The sequence below is a fragment of the Nycticebus coucang genome, chromosome 12, assembly GCF_027406575.1.
Source record: "Nycticebus coucang isolate mNycCou1 chromosome 12, mNycCou1.pri, whole genome shotgun sequence".
In the NCBI taxonomy this organism is placed as follows: Eukaryota; Metazoa; Chordata; class Mammalia; order Primates; family Lorisidae; genus Nycticebus; species Nycticebus coucang.
Window position 1 is genome coordinate 90391688 of NC_069791.1, and position 12721 is coordinate 90404408.

Below are 12721 nucleotides of genomic sequence, written 5' to 3' on the forward strand. Positions count from 1 at the left end.
TGTGTTTAATTTGATTTGCTAAAATTTTGTTAGTAATTTTTTGATATAATGAGAAAATCATTTTTGCATTTATGTTCATGAGATATATTGGTTTTTGACTTCCTCTTCTCTAATACTTTTGTCTGGTTTTGCTATCAAGGTAATAATGACCTGAAAAAATAAGTTGTTAAGAATCCACTTCTCTGTAATTTCTTGAAAAATTTCTATAGAATTGATATTATTTCTTCCTTAAATATTTGGTAAATTCACCACTAAATTCATCTCTACCTGATTTTTCATTATGAGACATTTTTAAACTATGTTTTGAATTTTTTAAATAGACAAATAGTCACATTATCTATTTGTTCTTGAGTAAGTTTTGATAGCTTGTATTTTAATAAATTTGTTCATTTATCTAAATCATCAATTTTATTGGCATACAATTAGTGTTAGTGGTTTTTTAAAAATATTTATCAAATCTGTAGCAAAATCACCTGTCTCCTTCTCAATCTTATAATTTGTGTCTTCTCTCCTTTTTCTCCTATTAAGACTGGCTATCAGTTTATTAGTTGTATTGATCTTTTTTTTTTTATTGTTGGGGATTCATTGAGGGTACAATAAGCCAGGTTACACTGATTGCAATTGTTAGGTAAAGTCCCTCTTGCAATCATGTCTTGCCCCCATAAAGTGTGACACACACCAAGGCCCCACCCCACTCCCTCCAACCCTCTTTCTGCTTCCCACCCCATAACCTTAATTGTCATTAATTATCCTCATATCAATATTGAGTACATAGGATTAATGCTTCTCCATTCTTGTCTTCCAATTCCATCCAGGTTTTACTAAGAATAATGTCTTCCACTTCCATCCAGGTTAATACGAAGGATGTAAAGTCTCCATTTTTTTTAATGGCTGAATAGTATTCCATGGTATACATATACCACAGCTTGTTAATCCATTCCTGGGTTGGTGGGCATTTAGGCTGTTTCCACATTTTGGCGATTGTAAATTGAGCTGCAATAAACAGTCTAGTACAAGTGTCCTTATGATAAAAGGATTTTTTTCCTTCTGGGTAGATGCCCAGTAATCGGAATGCAGGATCAAATGGGAGGTATAGCTTGAGTGCTTTGAGGTTTCTCCAAACTTCCTTCCAAAAAGGTTGTACTAGTTTGCAGTCCCACCAGCAGCGTAAAAGTGTTCCCTTCTCTCCACATTCACGCCAGCATCTGCAGTTTGGAGATTTTGTGATGTGGGCCATTCTCACTGGGGTTAGATGATATCTCAGGGTTGTTTTGATTTGCATTTCTCTAATATATAGAGATGATGAACATTTTTTCATGTGTTTGTTAGCCATTCATCTGTCATCTTTAGAGAAAGTTCTATTCATGTCTCTTGCCCATTGATATATGGGATTTTTGGCTTTTTTCATGTGGATTAATTTGAGTTCTCTATAGATCCTAGTTATCAAGCTTTTGTCTGATTGGAATATGCAAATATCCTCTCCCATTGTGTAGGTGGCCTCTTTGCTTTGGTTATTGTCTCCTTAGCTGTACAGAAGCTTTTCAGTTTAATGAAGTCCAATTTGTTTATTTTTGCTGTTGTTGCAATTGCCATGGCAGTCTTCTTCATGAAGTCTTTCCCCAGGGCAATATCTTCCAGTGTTTTTCCTAAGCTTTCTTGGAGGATTTTTATTGTTTCATGCCTTACATTTAAGTCATTTATCCATCTTGAATCAATTTTTGTGAGTGGGGAAAGGTGTGGGTCCAGTTTCAGTCTTTTACATGTAGACATCCAGTTCTCCCAACACCATTTATTGAATAGGGAGTCTTTCCCCCAAGGTATGTTCTTGTTTGGTTTATCAAAGATTAGGTGGTTTTAACATGTTAGTTTCATTTCTAGGTTTTCAATTCGATTCCAAGTGTCTATGTCTCTGCTTTTGTGCCAGTACCATGCTGTCTTGAGCACTATGGCTTCGTAGTACAGACTAAAATGTGGTATGCTGATGCCCCCAGCTTTATTTTTGTTACAAAGAACTGCCTTAGCTATAAAGGGTTTTTCCGATTCCATACAAAACGCAGAATCATTTTTCCAAATCTTGAAAGTATGATGTTGGTATTTTGATAGGAATGGCATTGAATAGGTAGATTGCTTTGGGAAGTATAGACATTTTAACAATGTTGATTCTTCCCGTCCATGATCATGGTATGTTCTTCCATTTGTTAATATCCTCTGCTATTTCCTTTTTGAGGATTTCATAGTTTTCTTTATAGAGGTCTTTCACCTCCTTTGTTAGGTACATTCCTAGGTATTTCATTTTCCTTGAGACTATGGTGAAGGGATTTGTGTCCTTAATTAGCTTCTCATCTTGACTGTTATTGGTGTATACAAAGGCTACTGACTTGTGGACATTGATTTTATATCCTGAAACATTACTGTATTTTTCGATGAGTTCTGGAAGTCTTGTGGTTGAGTCTTTGGGGTTCTCTAAGTATAAGATCATGTCGTCAGCAAAGACAGAGAGTTTGACCTCCTCTGCTCCCATTTGGATTCCATTTATTTCCTTGTCTTGCCTAATTGTATTGGCTAGAACTTCCAGCACTACGTTGAATAGTAAAGGTGACAGAGGACAACCTTGTCTGGTTCTAGTTCTAAGAGGAAAAGCTTTGAGTTTTACTCCATTCAGTAAAATATTGGCTGTGGGTTTGTCATAGATAGCTTCAATCAGTTTTAGAAATGTGCCACCTATGCCTATACTCTTCAGTGTTCTAATTAGAAAAGGATGATGGATTTTATCAAATGCTTTTTCTGCAACTATTGAGAGGATTATGTGATCTTTATTTTTGCCTCTGTTAATATGGTGGATAACGTTTATGGACTTGCGTATGTTAAACCAGCCTTCCATCCCTGGGATGAAGCCTACTTGATCATGATGAATGACTTTTTTGATGATAAGCTGTAATCTATTGGCCAGGATTTTGTTGAGAATTTCTGCATCTATATTCATGAGTGAGATTGGTCTGAAATTCTCCTTTTTGTTTGGGTCTTTTCCTGGTTTTGGTATCAGGGTGATGTTTGCTTCATAGAATGTGTTGGGGAAGATTCCTTCTTCCTCAATTTTTTGGAATAATTTCTGCAGTACAGGAATAAGCTCTTCCTTGAAGGTTTGATAGAATTCTGGAGTGAAGCCATCTGGACCAGGGCATTTTTTGGTTGGAAGATTTTTTATTGTTTCTTTTATCTCAGTGCTTGAAATTGGTCTCTTCAAGGTCTCTATTTCTTTCTCGCTGAGTCGAGGGAGAGGGTGTGATTCCAAATATTGATCCATTTCCTTCACATTGTCAAATTTCTGGGCGTAGAGTTTCTGGTAGTATTCAGAGATGATCTCTTGTATCTCTGTGGGATCAGTTGTTATTTCCCCTTTATCATTTCTGATTGAGGTTACTAGAGATTTTACTTTTCTATTCCTCATTAGTCTGGTCAATGGTTTATCTATTTTATTTATTTTTTCAAAAAACCAACTCCTTGTTTCATTAATTTTCTGAATGATTCTTTTGTTTTCAATTTCATGGATCTCTGATTTCATTTTGGATATTTCTTTTCTTCTACTGAGTTTAGGCTTAGATTGTTCTTCTTTTTCCAATTCCATAAGATCTCTTGTGAGATTGTTGATGTGCTCTCTTTCTGTTTTTCGAATGTACGCATCTAAAGTGATGAATTTTCCTCTCAAAACTGCTTTTGCAGTATCCCACAGGTATTGGTAGCTTGTGTCTTCATTGTTGTTATGCTCAAGGAAGTTAATGATTTCCTGTTTTATTTCTTCCTGCACCCATCTCTTATTCAACAGAAGATTGTTTAATTTCCATGCCTTTGGGTTGGGTCGACCATTTTTGTTAGAGTTGAGGTCCACCTTTAGTGCCTTAAAGTCTGAGAAGATACAAGGTAAAATTTCAATTCTTTTGATTCTATTGATATTTGTTTTTGTCCCAGGATATGATCAATTTTGGAGAATGTTCCATGGGGCAATGAGAAGAATGTATATTCTTTATCTTTGGGATGGAGTGTTCTATATGCGTCTATCAAGCACAGTTGTTCTAGGGTCTCATTTAAATCTCTGATATCTTTGTTTAATTTCTGTTTAGAGGATCTGTCCAGCTCTGTAAGAGGAGTGTTAAAGTCCTCTGTTATTATGGTATTATCAGATATCATACTGCTCAGGCTGTGTAAGGTCTGTTTCAAGAATCTGGGAGCATTTAAATTGGGTGCATAAATATTTAGAATTGAAATGTCTTCTTGTTGTATTTTTCCCTTGACCAATATAAAGTGACCATCTTTGTCTTTTTTGACTTTAGTTGCTTTAAATCCACATGTATCTGAAAATAAGATTGCAACTCCTCTTTTCTTCTGAATTCCATTTGCCTGAAAAATTGTCTTCCAACCCTTGACTTGGAGCTTTAATTTGTCTTTTGAAGCCAGGTGTGTTTCTTGCAGACAGCAGATGGATGGCTTGTGTTTTTTAATCCAGTCAGCCAATCTATGTCTCTTCAGTGGGGAATTCACGCCATTAACATTTATTGAGATAATTGATAAGTGTGGTAGTATTCTATTTGTCTTATTTTGTGAGAGTCCATTGCTTAGGTTTATCTTTTGCATCAGTGTGGAGGTTAGGTTCTGCCCTTAAATTTCTGAGTTCTTACTTTCCTGCTGATGCATTGTGGTGGTCAGTGTGCAGAACAGGTTGAAGTATTTCCTGTAGAGCTGGTCTTGTTGTGGCGAATTTCCTCAATGTTTGTATATCCGTAAATGATTTGATTTCTCCGTCAATTTTGAAGCTTAGCTTAGCAGGGTACAGAATTCTGGGGTGGAAATTGTTCTGTATAAGTAGATTAAAGGTAGATGACCATTGTCTTCTTACTTGGAAAGTTTCATTAGAGAAGTCTGCGTTCACTCTGATGGATTTGCCCCTGTAGGTCAACTGGCGCTTACTCCTGGCAGCTTGCAGAATCTTTTCTTTTGTCTTGAGTTTAGATGGGTTCATTACAATGTGTCTTGGAGAAGCTCGGTTAGAATTGAGGTGACCTGGGGTCCGATATCCCTCTGAAAGCAGTGTGTCAGAATCTTTGGTGATATTTGGGAAATTTTCTTTTATAATATTCTCTAGTATGGCTTCCATTCCTCTGGGGCATTCTTCTTCCCCTTCTGGAATTCCTATAACTCGTATGTTGGAACGCTTCATAAAGTCCCATAATTCTGACAGGGAACGATCTGCTTTCTCTCTCTTCTTGTCTGCCTCTTTTACTATCTGAGTTATCTCAAGAACTTTGTGTTCTACCTCTGAAATTCTTTCTTCTGCATTTGTCTAACCTGTTGCTGATACTTTCCATTGCATCTTTAAGTTCCCTAATTGACTGTTTCAGTTCCTTCAGGTCTGCTATATCCTTTTTATATTCTTCATATCGTTCATCTCTTATTTGATTCTGTTTTTGGATTTCCTTTTGGTTATTTTCCATTTTATTAGCAGTTTCCTTTATTGTTTCCATCATTTCTGTCATTGTTTTCAACATGTGTATTGTAAATTCCCTTTCTGTCATTCCTAACATTTCTGTATACGTGGATTCCTCTGCAGTAGCTACCTCATGGTCCCTTGGCGGGGTTGTTCTGGACTGGTTCTTCATGTTGCCTGGAGTTTTCTGCTGATTCTTCCTCATGAGTGATTTCTTTTATCTGTTTCCTTGCCCTAATTTTCCTTTCACTTCCTCTTGCTCTTTAAGTTCTCATGCCTGTGGACTAAGGGTTACAGGACCAGAAGGGTGAGAAGGTTGAAGAGCAAAAATGGGATGAAAGAAAGGAGGACCGAGTGATAAGAAAAACAAAGAAAAATAGAGAAAGGAGAGGGGGTGGGTAAAAGGAATATTGAGAAAAAGAAGAGAGGCACAGAAAGAGGGAGACAGAGCAATATAGGTATACAGTAGGGTACTTTGACACAACCTTAAAAAAACCCTACCTTCTGGGGGTGCCCAGTTGGGTGGTTCCCTTGAGGTCAGCAGCTCTTTGCTAACCTGAAGAGACACAGTACCCCACCTTCACCAAGTAGAGAGGAAAGACAAAAATGCTATAAATCAAACCAAAACAAGCAAACAGAAAACTTTGCGGGATAAAATTGGGTGGATAACCAAATAATAGCGGTAGAAACACTAGCAAAAATGAAGTTCTAATTATTGAAAAAGGCAGCAATGGGAAATTATAATTGAACTAGAAAAATTGAGAAAGAAAAAGGATCTGTATGGAAAAGGTTGAACTTAAAAAACATAAGAACATCAACAACATCAAAATAAACTAAAAAAACAACCAAACCAAAGAAAAACACAACCAAAAACAAAGCAGTATGTATATGTCATTGAATATTGTCTGGGCAACACGTGGTCTTCTGGGGTATGGGATGTTAATCACAGTTCTGATAGGACTGGAGGCTGCTGATTTCTCTAACCCCAGCAGGTAACACACTAAATCTCTCTTCAGCCCACTTAAAAGGCACTTTGAACTTGTTCACTTGCTGAGCAGAAGCTTTCCCAGGAAAGTGCTTGTCGCTGGAATCACTGCTGAAGTGGCTATCCACTTACCCAGTGTGCCAAAACTGGTCTCACTCTGCCCCTGAGGGTTAGGGCTGCAAGGCGGCTTATACCCCGCCCTTATGCTATTTGATCTCTGGGTTACCAGCTCCCACCCAATTCTAGCTCTGCGATCCTGAGGGCGGAGCTTGCCGGGGCAGATCACTCACAGTGGCTCCCTGTGACCCAGAGCCAAACACTATTAGCTCCGTCTGGCTCAGCGGCTCAGACTGGGGCCCTAGACAATGGCCAAAGTTCTCCGTACTCCTGCTCATGCTCTCCCCAAGGCAGTTCAGCTGAGTGCCAAGTCCAAAGACACCAAAACAGTTCACAGGTAAGGCCTTTCTGGTTTGCAGTCTCGCTGCTACTGAACTTACAGTTGTGGGCTGTTTTAGACGGATTGAACACACGTGATGAACTTACAGTTGTGGGCTGTTTTAGACGGATTGAACACACGTGACCACTTGCCGGTTTTCCACTGTTTTAGTCCTCCTCTTGGGGTCCAGAAGTCTCTCGCTGACTCCCTGTATCCTCGCAGGGGTGATGATAGGCAGATCCCACCAGCCAGAGATGCCTGGAGTCCTATCTCCCCAGACTCACGGTGCCCAGATGCAAGGAAGCTGTTACTCAGCCGCCATCTTGCTCCGCCCCCCCTGTATTGATCTTCTTAAAGGATGGGCTGTTAGTTCCATATTTTTGCTACTTTTTTTACTTTCTATTTTATTGGTTTCTATTTTGATAACTACTATTTCCCTCCTCATACTTACTTTGGAGTCACTGTGCTCTTCAATTCCGGTTTCTTAAGGTGGAGTCAGAGGTCAAAGATTTAAAAACTTTATTTCTGTCTAAAATTTAGTTCTATAAAATTTCCCCTAAAATTCTTTAATGATATCCTACACATTTTGATATCTTATAGGTTTTCGTTCCGTGCAAAATACTTTCCAACTTCCTTTTTATTTCCTTATTGATCCATAGATTATTTTAAAGTTTGTTATTTAGTTTCCTGGCATTTAGAGCTCATACTGTTTTTAATTTCTAAGTCAAATTTCATCAAAGAAATTCCTTGAATGATTTGAAGCCTTTCAAATTAATTTGACTTTTCAAAACTATTTCTCTATAAAGCATGATAACATAATTTTAATTATAAATATTTTTAGGTATCTTTTTTATTTTACTTTGGTAAAAATCTATCTTATATTTTGTGAATATATTTTTCTTACATTTCCTCACTACTTATCCATAATTTGTAGAAATGTTTTATTGATTTGAATACATAGATCCCTTTCCCAAGTAACATTAATGACCTCTCTTACTACTCCTAAACATTTGTGAGTGTGTACACATCCATGCATATGCACACACAAATATACGTACACATAAGCACATATATTATTGTATTTTCTGGATGCATTAATACACCATATAAGACAGTGACCTTTATTTTATGTTTTTCCATGGAATAGACATTTACTGCTCACTGATTATATACACTCCACAGTCATGCATTTTGCAGAATTTTTAAAGGTGCCATGTGATTAGTTCAAAGCAGAGGGAATGAGAAGTACTTATGTTACTTCTGGGAAGAAATATTAAAAGTTCTTTCTTGTGCCTCACTAATTTCTAAGACTTATGTATGATGATCTAGTCATCTAGCTGCCTGAATTGCTGAGTCCGTACAAGATGGATGGATATCCAAGTCATCCAACTTACATTAACTTTTATCTGAGCAATTAACTTTTGTTGTGTTAAACACTAAGTTTTCAGAGTAAATTTTTTTACTGCAATATAGCCTATCCAATTTGAACTAGCATAATTTCCAGTCTTTATGCATCCATTCATTTTCTTCTCTTAATCTATTGGCTATAACCTTCAGGAAAATAGCAATACTTTTGAAATTGTATAATTTCAGTGAAGCTGTTACTCAAATGACACTCATCAACATAAGAAAGTTCCTTTTAATTCATTCTACTCACTGTGTATCTGTATGTGTGTAGACAGATTCTCACTCTGATGTCCTGCTAGAGTTGTATGAGTTCCTTATATATTTTGAATAATAAACCTCTCACCAGATAAGTATTTAGTATTGCCATTTTGTTCATTGTTTTCCCTTTCTCAGTTTGTACTTCTATTCCTTTCTTACTGTCTTCCTTTCTCATTTCATTATCTTTAATAGTAATTTACTTTGAATATTTTATCTTTATCTTTGTTATCTATATTATGGTCTTTTTCTTTGTTGTTAGTTTGACATCTGCATAAAACATTTTATAACTTACTCTTTTAAGTTTTGAAGAACTTCAGCTGCATACAAAAATTATATACTTTTTTTCCCCTGAACACATTTTGTGTTCTGTTGGTAAGATTTTGCTTCATTTTACATTGTGTATCCATTAAAAAATGTAATCTTTTAGTTTTTATATTAGGCTTAAGGCAATTTATGTACTGACATCACAGTCACATTAATGTATATTTGTCCATATATTTACTTTTACCAATAGGACATATATTTTCATATCTGTTGCACCACTGTTTAGCTTATTTTTGTTTCCACTTTAATAATTTCCTTGTTATTGAAGGGGAGTTTATAACACTGTTTAGCTTATTTTTGTTTCTATTTTAATAACTTCCTTGGGCATTTCGTGTAAGGGATGTCTAGTGGTTACAAATCCCTTCAGTTTTTACTTCTCTGGAAAGTCCTTTCTTTCCTTTCTTTTCTTTCTTTCTTTCTCTCTCTTTCCTTCCTCCCTCCCTCCCCATCTGCCTCCCTCCTTTCCTTCCTTCTTTCTTTCTCTCCTTCCTTCCTTCTTCTTCTTCTTTTTTTTTTTTTTGACAAACTCACTTTGTTGCCCTGGATTGAGTGCTATGACATCATAGCTTACAGCAACCTCAAACTTTTGGGTTCAAGCTATCCTCTTGCCTCAGCCTCCCAAGTAGCTGGGACTATGGGCACCTGCCACAATTCCTATTTGTTAAAGACAGGGTCTTGCTCTTGCTCAGGCTGGTCTCAAACTTCTTAGCTCAGAAGATCCACCCATCTTGGACTTCCAGTGCTAGATTTACAGGCATGAGCCATCATATCTTGCTCTACCCTTCATTTTTAAAGGGAAATTTTACTATGCATAGTATTCTTAGATGACAGTTTTTTCCTTCAGTTTGTTGAACGTATCATCTTATTCTCTCCAAACCAGCAAGGCTTCTCTGAAAAATCCAGTTTATCATATTATAAAGGTTCCCTTATATATGATGGAGAGCTTAGCTCTTGCAGCTTTCAAAGTATTTTCTTTTTCCTTGAGTATTGAGCATTTGATTATATGAATTGAAAGTATGTTCTGGAGTAGTTTTCTTTGGGTTGATACTCTTGAGGCTTCTGAACTTTGTAAATTTGGATGTCCATTTCCTTCCCAATATTTGGGAATATTTCTACAACCATTTCTTTAAATAAACTTTCTGCCCATTTCTTTCTTCTTCTTGGATTTCATGTATTAATTCACTTTCTTTTTTATCCTCTTATTAAATTTTTTCTTTTTCTTTTTTCTTTGTTATTTAAGATTAATATGAGGGTATAAATAATTAGGTTACATTGTTTGTATTTGTTAAGTAAAGTACAAGTTGTAGTTGAGCCCTTCACCCAGGGGGTGTGCTATATACCCATACTGTGCACATTAGGTGAGAGTTTATCGATCTCCCTCCTTCTTCCTCTTTCCTGCTTCCCTTCTCTCCCCTCCCTTGAATTTAACTGTGTTTTTCTCTTGTGTGGGTGTGTAGTTATTTATGTATTGGTTTCATATTACATTGAATGCATTGGATACTTGTTTTTCCATTCTTATGATACTTTATTATGAAAAATGTTCTTCAACTACATCCAGGTTCATACAAAAAATGTAAAGTCTCTATCTTTTTTGTGGTTGAATAATATTCAATTGTATACATATACCACTATTTGTTAATCTAGTTATTAGTTGATGGGCACCTGGACTGGTTTCATGTCTTGGTAATAGTGAATTGAGCTGTGATGAATATTCTAGTGAAAATGTTCTTATGGCAAATGATTTTTTTTCTTCTGGGTATATATTTTTAAATGATTTGTTTTTGAGTTTGAAGATTCTCTCTTTGATGAATTTTACTATTGAAGTCTATGGCATTCTTGACTTACTTATCGTATTCATTAGCTTGAGAATTTCTGTTTAGTTCTTTTCCATGATCTTTGTTAAGTTTTTTTTTTAACTTCTTATTTTGATCATGTGTTGTTTTCCTGAGTTGTCTATCTCAATGTTCTTATAGCATGGACCTTTCTTTTCTTTTTTTTTCTTTCTTTTTTTTTTTTTTTGTAGAGACAGAGTCTCACTGTACTGCCCTCGGGTAAGGGCCGAGGCATCACACGGCTCACAGCAACCTCTTAATTCTTGGGCTTACACGATTCTCTTGCCTCAGCCTCCCGAGCAGCTGGGACTACAGGTGCCCGCCACAACGCCCGGCTATTTTTTGGTTGCAGCTTGGCCGGGGCTGGGTTTGAACCCGCCACCCTCGGCATATGGGGCTGGCGCCCTACTCACTGAGCCACAGGTGCCGCCCTTCTTTCTTTTTTTTGAGACCAAGAATCTCACTCAGTTCCCCTGAGTAGAGTGCCATGGCATCATCATACCTCAGAGCAACCTCAAATTCTTGGTCTCAGGTGATGCTCTTCCCTCAGCCTTCTCAGTAACTGTGACTATAGGTGCTTGTCACAGTGCCTGGTTAGTTTTTCTATTTTTATTTATTTATTTTTATTATTTGGGATTCAGTGAGGGTACAAAGAGTTACGTTATACTGATTGCATTTGTTAGGTAAAGTCCCTCTTATAAATGTGTCCTGCCCCCAAGAGGTGTGTCATATACTGTGACCCCTAATTTTTCTATTTTAGTAGAGACAGGGTCTCACTCTTGCTCAGACTGGTCTCAAATTCCTGAGCTCAGTAATCCACCCACCTTGGCCTCCCAGAGTGCTACATTTACAGGTATGAGCCACCGCACACAGCCAGAATTTTCTTAAAATAATTATTTTGAATTATTTATCAGGACAATTATGATACTTTACTATCTCTACTTCTTTGAGGTTAGTTATTAGAAAATTATATTCCTTTGGTGGTGTCATATTTCCTTCATTTTCCATGTTTCTTATAGACTTGCATTAATGTTTGCACATTTGAGAAAACATTCACCTATTCCAGACTTTATGGACTGGCTTTGGTGAGGAAATATCTCCACCTACAGACGAGTACCATGGTGCTAGCTGTTTAGAGTATGGTAACTCTGGCCCTTGGGGTGTACAGCAGCATAGTCTTTGTGTATAACTTCTTCAGCAGACAACAGAGTGCAAGTGGCATCTTTGGCCCTGGTGGTATACCAGTACCTCCTTCTCTAAGGAGGCACAAAGGCATCTCTTTCTCTCAGGTCACAATTATAGGTCCTTCTCCTTGGGGGGAGAGAGGGGGGCAGGCACAGTAGTATGGCCTCTGAGCTTATCTGCCAGCATCAGCATTAACTGCCAGGTGTCCTTGTTGACAAAGCTGTGATTGTTTGCGACAGTGACAGAGGTTACTGGGATCTTCCTGCTTTCCTTTTCCCCATTGTGGCAGGCCACACCAAGGAGATCCCACCTGGCACCAAGCTGTGCCAGACTGAGGGATGGAGTGATGTAGATTACACACTTCCTATACTTTTTGATGCTGGCACTCTTGTTTACATGTTTCTCTGGATTACTGTAAGTTTTTCATTGTATAGTAGAGCTCTCCTATAGCTATTTTCGTTGGCATATACATACATATGTTAATTCTTTATTTTTATTGTTTTTGTGGGAGAAGGATGAGTGTTAGATCTGCTAGTTTGTTTTCTTTATGGCTTCATTCACCAAAATGTTTCACTATTTATTATGAATAAAGATGTGTATGAATGTGTGTGTAGTGGTGGGGAGTATGTGTGTTTGTGTATGTACACATATTCACATGTACAAAGAGAATAAAAGATAAAAATCAAGATGGAAAATTATGTTATCCAACTCCTCTATTTCCTTATGAAGATTTTGATTACCTCATCTTCAGTTTCTGTGAGAACTGAATTAAAGGTTCTCACACTACTATGAATTTGCACGTTTTTCCTGATGTT

The 12721-nt window shown here is 37.1% G+C and overlaps 1 protein-coding gene across 1 annotated transcript in view; it reads right to left on the minus strand.

Annotated features, from left to right (window-relative positions):
• LOC128562026 (phospholipid-transporting ATPase ABCA3-like) overlaps nucleotides 1–12721 on the minus strand; it is a 119277-nt gene that overhangs the window by 49427 nt on the left and 57129 nt on the right. The window lies entirely within an intron of this gene.